Below are 8,317 nucleotides of genomic sequence, written 5' to 3' on the forward strand. Positions count from 1 at the left end.
CAGAATGTGGGGGTGTTACATAATATTAGTCACCCATTATCATTATGAGAACATATTTTTCTGAAACTTACAAACACCATCTGTATCTGCACTGTATTTTTTTATTCCTCTTAATTGACCTCCCACGTCTAGTCGCCATTGTGCTCTTGCTGTCACGTTCAATTTTGCGAGCAACAACCACTTCTTTGTCCTCTGCCATTGGTCTTGCAATTCTTTGGAGTTGTCCCAGCATGTAAAGAAAAAAAATCAACTATACTTCACAACCAGTTATACTACAAATAGTTAATTAACTTTTTACTGTGGAAAATTTAAATAGTCCACATTAAAACATCTCCTGGCATAAAATGGTGCAGTGTATGTACTGCAGTCTGAGGCCTATCTGTTGTTGTGTGTTTTTTGCTTTTTTCAGTTATATTTTGTGGTTGTGTAGCAGAATATCAACATGTAATAATAACATTAGACTGGAAATAGGGAAGAAATTAAATGTGATGTAAATATATTTTGGTTTGCTGTGTCACAGTCTTCCAGTACAGAAGACGACCTTCATACAAAACGAAAAAAGAAGACAAAGAGACTTAAGAGGGGAAAACACGTTGAAAAGTTGAATCATTGCCCTTTTGTGAATCATCAACCTCATTCTCATCTCAGTCCTCTTCATCTCCTGCACCCTGAAAATCCAACAAAAAACAAGGATAAAGTCAAGAAAAGGAATGTGAACAAAAAGCAGAAATGCGTAAGAGGTGTGGGACAGCCAGATAATTTTTGGGATTAAACTTTCCAAATAAACTGGAAAAGAGAAAATAAAGAAAGAAAACTGTGGAAATCAATCACTTTACTTAGACAATACCACACAAATACACTAACAGGGTTACTGTGAATCCTTAAAAAGTTTAAAATATTATAAGTAAATATCAGGAAAATAGCTAAAAGTATAAACCAAAAAACAAAAGTCGGAAAACTGCAGCAATGATACGTCAAATAACAGAACACAACTGGAATATAGAGCAGCAAGTCAGTAACTGTCTCTGTTACAAAATTAACCCGCAAACAGCAGGAGAAACAGCACGATATAAAGGGTGGAAGGTAATGAGGGCCAGGTGAGCACAATTAGAATAAAAGAGGACTAGACAAGAGGGTGTGACCAAGGGAAACAAGGAGGTGGGACCACAGGAACACATGGCAGACACAAACAAAGACCAAGCAATGCATTAAGACACAAGACAAACAAAGAAACATTAAACAAAGACAACACAGACAAAGCTGCCAGAGCAGAGGCCTGACAGTTCCCCCCTCCCAAACCAGTCCAGAGAGGTAGTGACACAACAGGGACTACTAACTGGGCAGGCTCGTGGGGAGCAGGTATTGCAGAGCCATAGCAGCCAGGCAGCTGGCTCTGGAAAAGACTCTGGGAGTGGTTTGGGAATGGTTTCTGGCTGCTCCTGGACTGGGACTTGCTCAGAAGTGAACTCTGGAATAGATTCCAAAATGGACTTTGGTGGTTCTGGGACTGGGACTAGCTCAAGAGAAAACTCAGGGAGAGGAATCAAGTCTGGAACTGAAGCACACTCTAGGGCAGACTCCAAAGAGACTGGAAACGAATCTGGGGTTGATCTTGAGGGTGGAGCTGGGTCTGAGACTGAGACTCACTCAAAGGCTGACTCTAAAGTCTGTGACAGTGAGAGATAACTGTTCAGGAATGGCCTCTGTGTCCAAGACAATAACAGTGGCCTGCTTGAAATTGGCATCTATGGCCGGAACAGTGATAGCAGGCTGCTTGAGGGTGGCCTCACTGGCCATAACCAGAAGGACAAGCAGCTCTGGGATGATCTCTGTTGGCATGGCACAACTAGCTGGACTGGGCTTTGTAAGCATGACACGACTGGCTGGAACGAACTCTGTGGGCATGATATGGCTTGCAGGAATGGCTTCTCTGCCCCACCTTTGCCAGTTAGCGAAATGATTTCTTATGAGCATTCTGTGCCCCCATTACTTTCTGTCTCATGCAGTTTTACTGAAACTGCCCCCTTATACCACTGTGCATATACACTCTGTAGAGACAAGCAAGCGGTAATGCAAGCGGTTCTCTTGCCTTTAACAAAGAATCAGTGCTTGCATACATTGAAAGTGTGCATGCGATCTGCGAAAGGCAGAAAAAATGGTCAGAGATCAGATCTAAGACCATTTTGCATCTGTGTGCGGCACACGCAACTAAACTAGTCTCTGCTGTTTTTCACAGGAAACCCAGCTATAAAGGCCTTAAAACCTTTGCCAACTTTGTGTTTGCGAGATTGAAAAACAATGTGGTCGATGCCATGGAGATTTTCAAGGCCCTGTGATTTGCACTGCTTTCAAGGTACGTCACCGCTAGTGTACCAGCAGAGTAGCATATTTGCAGGACATAATAAGTCAAGAAGCACCCATGCAGGAAACAACAGAAAAGTCCCCAAACTGGGAAGTTGATGAGACCAGTGCAATCGCTGGTGGTTCTCCTTACAGTAGACTCTTTCAAGGCATTTTTAAATCTGTTCTGAACACTTGGAAGAGGAAACAGATGAGGAATGCCAATCAAATCCATACTACTGCCCAGGTAAGGTCACATTTCTTTTGGAGACATACATGCCAATCTTTCCACTTTGGAGTGGCATACTTCTAGGTGACCTAAAAAGGTATTCTGTCAATTTCCCTGCTACCTTGCCATCTACATTTGAAGACCAATGCCAAACACGAGACACCAACTGTCACACAGGTGTTGCATTATGGTTTGGTATTGTAAAAAAAATTAATTCTCTGCAGAAAGCGAAAACTTAGACCAGCAGAATTCATTATTAAAAATGTACACCTCACTGAAGAGACGATACAGGGAATACATCTTAAGGAACAGTCTTACACAAGATGTCCTTATCCAACTAAGGAAGTCAACAAAAGATGTGTTGTTTGCCGAAGAGATGTGGGCTAAAAAATCAGAAAAAAAAGAGGCAAAAAGAAATCCCTCTATTTCAGTGTCCTGCATGATTTTTGTGACAGGAAGTTAGTTTCTGTGTGTTCTGTAAAATAGTATGTCATTCATTAGTTCTTTCATATTTCTTTCTTTATTAAAAACTATTTTGAAAATTACAAATCCTGTCCTTGTTTTTGTCCCCAGCCAAATTGGATCTACAGCTTTCATAAACCTCCAATAAGAAGTTTAAGTTGTTATCATTCACATCAATTGACTAAAAACATGAAATTATACATAAATTCTCCAAATAAATACTTTTTTACAATGGTCCTCATGTTTTTGGTTAGTCCTGTCACGTTTACATAAAACTCAACATAAAATGTGTGAAATACGCCTTTAAGGGTTCTGTCGTTGAATTTTATGATTTTGAATTTTATCATTTTATTTTTATTTTAGTATGTTTTTTTTTAAGGAGGAGGAAGAGCTACAGTGTCAGGCCCTGTCATGGTAAAACATCCAAGAAACTGATGAAAATGTTTAAAATCCAAAACATGTCTAAAAGGGTGACTGAAATTCATTGATTGCATGCTAACAGTTTTTATGCTGGCATGTTAAGTAATGGCGGTTTAAAATGGCCGATTGTCACGTCAGGCCTGACGGTTCTGTGATACAGCCTTACAAATGAATGCTATTGTTCTTCTTTATTTCTTTATCTTCTTTATTACCTTTATTGCATATAATATGGATTTAACACACGCCACAGTAAAACATTATTTGAATAAATAGACATTACACTGTAAATTTTAAGCTTTTTATGCTCATTGACAAACTTTTAGAATCCTCTTTTGCCTAGGCCTATGTAGCACTGCTTTTGATGATGCACTTTGTATTTTAATAATATTTCAATTACATTACATTAACTTTGAGCAATGATGACTGTAATTATTCCAATTCATACAGGTTGCAGTTAGATGGCTCCAGTTAGTGCAGCTGAGAGACAAAAGCAATGTCAGGCAAAAATAAATGAGGACATTGAGAGAAAGGAGACACATCTTCAGAAAGAAAGGGGTAGACAGAGGATTATAGAGAGAGCAATAGAAAAAAATCTAGGCTGAAGAGAAAGGCCGCGTTCCAGGGTCAGGGCCTTCATTGTAAATAGACACTCAGATTTTTTGGTTTTATTTGAGCCAATCTTTGTTTCTAACTTGCACACAAACTGCATTGCAGTAAATATAATTCGTGTGGAAATATTGCAAGAGGATATTAATAAGTTGTATGTTAGTACAGTATCTTTTTGGCTGTCTTGAATAGGAAACCCTTTTAAAGTGGTGACACATAGATTCCTTTCTTGTGAGGCTTTCTTTGTTTCCAGGGCTCAACATGTACCCTGTGTGTCATTAAAAATCATTGGAAAGATGACCTGATAAATCAGAATATAAAACTATATATATATTCACCTTTTTCAGTCAGAGAACTCCATTAACAGTGTTATGGGTGTGCTGATAAATTTGTACAAAGTCATCAAGTCTTGTGAGACGGCGTCTCTGGAATCGTATTTTCTTCAGATCCCACTGGCTTTTCTCCATTACACCCTGCGTTTTGTTGTCCTCTGTGTATATAAGCCTGTGCTGTTGTCTGAACAACGACTTCCATCTTCAGGGATCATAGGAACAGCTACTCAGAAATAGTGTTGTTGTTTTTTTTTGGTTGTTGCCATTTGTAATGGGCCATTGTGTACCTCCTGGCAGCAGATATTAGCATGTGTTCTTGTTATGTATAGAGATTGCAGACATTGTCATAGCAGTGAGGTGAGGAAAGTGAGGAAAGATGCATACTTGTACATTTATTCCTATCAGAGATGACAGAAGTATTTGGAAATGTATTATTAATTAATATTAACAGCTAAATGTCACTATCTTATACATTATCCCAGATTAATGTTAATGTATGGTCCTCTTTGTTCTCGAGTTTGAACTGTAACTTTTTAAAGTATGCAAAACATAACCCTTGTTTAACTTGCACAGGTTGGAAACAGGATTCCATTGGCTATGATGATGAGCTGATTATGCTGCACCTCACATCCCTGACCCAATGGAGAACACAAGCACCCAGGAGGAGGTGAGGACTACACTAGCTTGAAAAATACGCTTTTTAAACGATATTTGAGCATAAACAACATTGATGGTGCAGTTCATTTTATTGCTGATTTGAAATATGTAATTTACTTAAATCACTTATGCCTATATGGACTATTTTAATAAAGTCCCTACTGTTATGGTTGGTGCTGGATGGAGACGGAACACGAAGTACGAAATAACAAAGTCTTTAATATAAATCCACGGCCGGAACAATCAGGAACACAAAGTAACAGCCACACACGTAAGACGACATCAAAGACCAACAGCGAAATGAATACATGGGCAAACTTATAAAGGGTGTGCTAATGATTGAGACAGGTGTGGCAGATAACCCTAACGAGGGCAAAACCAAAGTAAACAGATCGACAGGGGAGACAATGGGAGAAACCAAGTACACAAACAGACAGAACTGTGACACCTACAGTAGTTTAGACCAAAATGGATGAGGATGCTGGTGGAAGAGACGAGCCAACGAGCTAGTTTACAAACTCAGAGCACTGGTGGGGACAGGGAGGAACCACCACAGCAAGCCTAATACATGGATATGGCAATGAATCAATTAATTTGCGACCAGCTCAGCTATGGGAATACTTTTTGAGAATGCTTTTTTTTTTTTAAAGATGTGCTTTAGGTCTTGTCAATTTAAGGGGTCTGCCGTTCTTCTCAAATTCAGTATTTAGTACAATAGTTAAGTTCAACATCAAATGCGGGAATTGGAAAATGATGTGGAGGCCATCTGCTTAGACCTTCTTGAGGTGACACACTTGAAAGTGTTTTAGTAGATGCAGGAGAGCTAGAATCGTGTTTAGGCGAGATATGTACAGCAGCTTTTGGTGGCAACTCCTGGATATCAGCAAGGGAATTAAGTTTTCCATCAAAGTCTGGATCTTCATAATTCAAACTGAAGTCATGGTTGATTTCCAACTGTTGTTTTATAAATGGCTATCAGTGCATCAACTGAGGCTGGACATGAACTGAGTTTGGCTCAACAACACTAAGGGTGCTTTCACATCTGTGGTTCGGTTCATTTGGTTCGGACCACGGGCAACAAATGATACATTGTAGCATTTTTCTGCCGTTTTGAGTTTGTTTCACACCACACTGATTGCTCTGGTCCGAACCAGTTGAACCATGCAGTCGTGCGACAACATCCACATCCCTCGTTGGCCAGATCGTGTCATTGAACAAATTTTCTAAACTGATCAAGACACTTCCTGTTAGATTTTTATGTTATATAAAGAATTGTGTGTTGTGTTTTGCAAAAAGTGTTTTATGAAATTGAAAACGGAGTCAAAAAGAGACAGATTTGGTGTGTGGTTCTGGTGTTTGAGTGTCAGGTTTCACCAATTGTGTAACAAATAAAGATTTTGTGTGTAAGCAGTTGAACAAAAACTTTAATTGCAAAATGATTACTATATACAGTAAACATTCTTTTTTTGTAACTGCATGCACTGAGTGCACGAAGTACAGAGTAATAAAACCAAGGAAAACAATTTTTAAGATAACATGAACATAAGCTTAAGTTTTGTGCAATATAATTTTTAATGTGTTTGAAGTTTTTTTCATTTCTGTGGACCATTGCTTTTGAATGATGGTGCTTCATGATGAAGCTTGTGAACGATGGTGCTTCAATGATGAAGCTTCAAATGTTGTCAGAAATGATCAATATATTCTTCTTTTAAGGGAGCAGATGTACAACAGGCTGAAGTCAGAATCAGGAAGAAATAACTACATAGAAACTACACAGAAAATGAGGAAAGTACCAAGGTTGCTCATCATCAGCAGATCTTACACATCTAGAGAATAGGCTACAATGCACAAAGATATCGCTGTGGGACTCAGTGACTTAGTTAAGTGTCAAGTTCCTGTTGAAAACCAGCATTTGTTTGCTGGTCCAGGTGCTCTGTCTCATTATCTTGCCCAAGCCAGTGGAGCAAAGCATCCAGATGCCCTTTGCTCAACAAAGCTCTGTATGCAAGTAGCTACATTGTCCACATTATTAAAATCTAAAAGACAATGAGATGGATCAACTAGCCAACTTCCTTAGCCATGATATCAGTTCATCGGGGGGTTCTCCCAGAAAGCACTCTACAGCTTGCGCAGATTAGTAAACTCCTCATTGCAATGGAAAAAGTGAAACTGCCCGAACTCATAGGTAAAGGATTAAATGGCATAACAATAGATCCACAAGGTAAATGTAATTGTGTAATATGCATTTTAACACAATCTGTAATCATAATTAGTTGTATTTCACAATAATACATATAGTGTAAAGTATTAGGGGTGTTGTCAATATTTCATAAAAGTTTAGAAAATTTGTACAATTTTCTCTTGTTCAAAGAGAAGAGTTCTGCTTTCGCCCACTAGGAAGGCGAAATAGTGTAGTGATGGGTACTCGGTTGGTGGGATATCTAACTTGTACAGAATAGAATAGAAAATAAATTTTATTAACAAAACATAATTTTATTAACAAGAGTAATCAACTATTAAATGAATACCATAAATGCAACAGGAATAAAGTGCATACGATGCATACAATGCAAGTTGGGTGTTGCTATGTCAGAGCTTTGTTATCTTATGGAAAGATTATAAAGTGAAGAACCTTATTATACATCAAACAAACAAATGAGATATTATTTGTTATCAACTGAAACAGCTACATTTCACAGCTACCCATTTCAAAAAAGTTATCAATTGATTTGCATTTTAATGAGTAAAGTACGTATTTGACCCCTTCACAAAAACATGACTTAGTACTTGGTGGCAAAACCCTTATTGGCAGTCACAGAGGTCAGATGTTTCTTGTAATTGGCCACCAGGTTTGCCCACATCTCAGGAGGGATTTTGTCCCACTCCTCTTTGCAGATCCTATCCAAGGCATTAAGGTTTTGAGGCTGATGTTTGGCAACTTGAAACTTTAGCTTCCTCCACATATTTTCTATGGGATTAAGGTTTGGAGACTGGCTAGGCCACTCCAGGACCTTAATGTGCTTCTTCTTGAGACACTCCTTTGTTGCCTTGGCCGTGTGTTTTGGGTCATGCTGGAATACCCATCCACGACTCATTTTCAATGCATTGGCTGAGGGAAGGAGGTTCCCACCCAGCCAGAGGATTTAGCTGCACTCAAATCCAGAATACATTACTTGTTTGTCCAGAAAGCCACTGGCATGCCCTCAAAAAACATGTGCAACTTTCTGAATACAGTGATCAAGGCATTTCCGCCCTTCACAAAACCTTCGGT

Source organism: Garra rufa, chromosome 1 (assembly GCF_049309525.1).
Source record: "Garra rufa chromosome 1, GarRuf1.0, whole genome shotgun sequence".
In the NCBI taxonomy this organism is placed as follows: domain Eukaryota; kingdom Metazoa; phylum Chordata; class Actinopteri; order Cypriniformes; family Cyprinidae; genus Garra; species Garra rufa.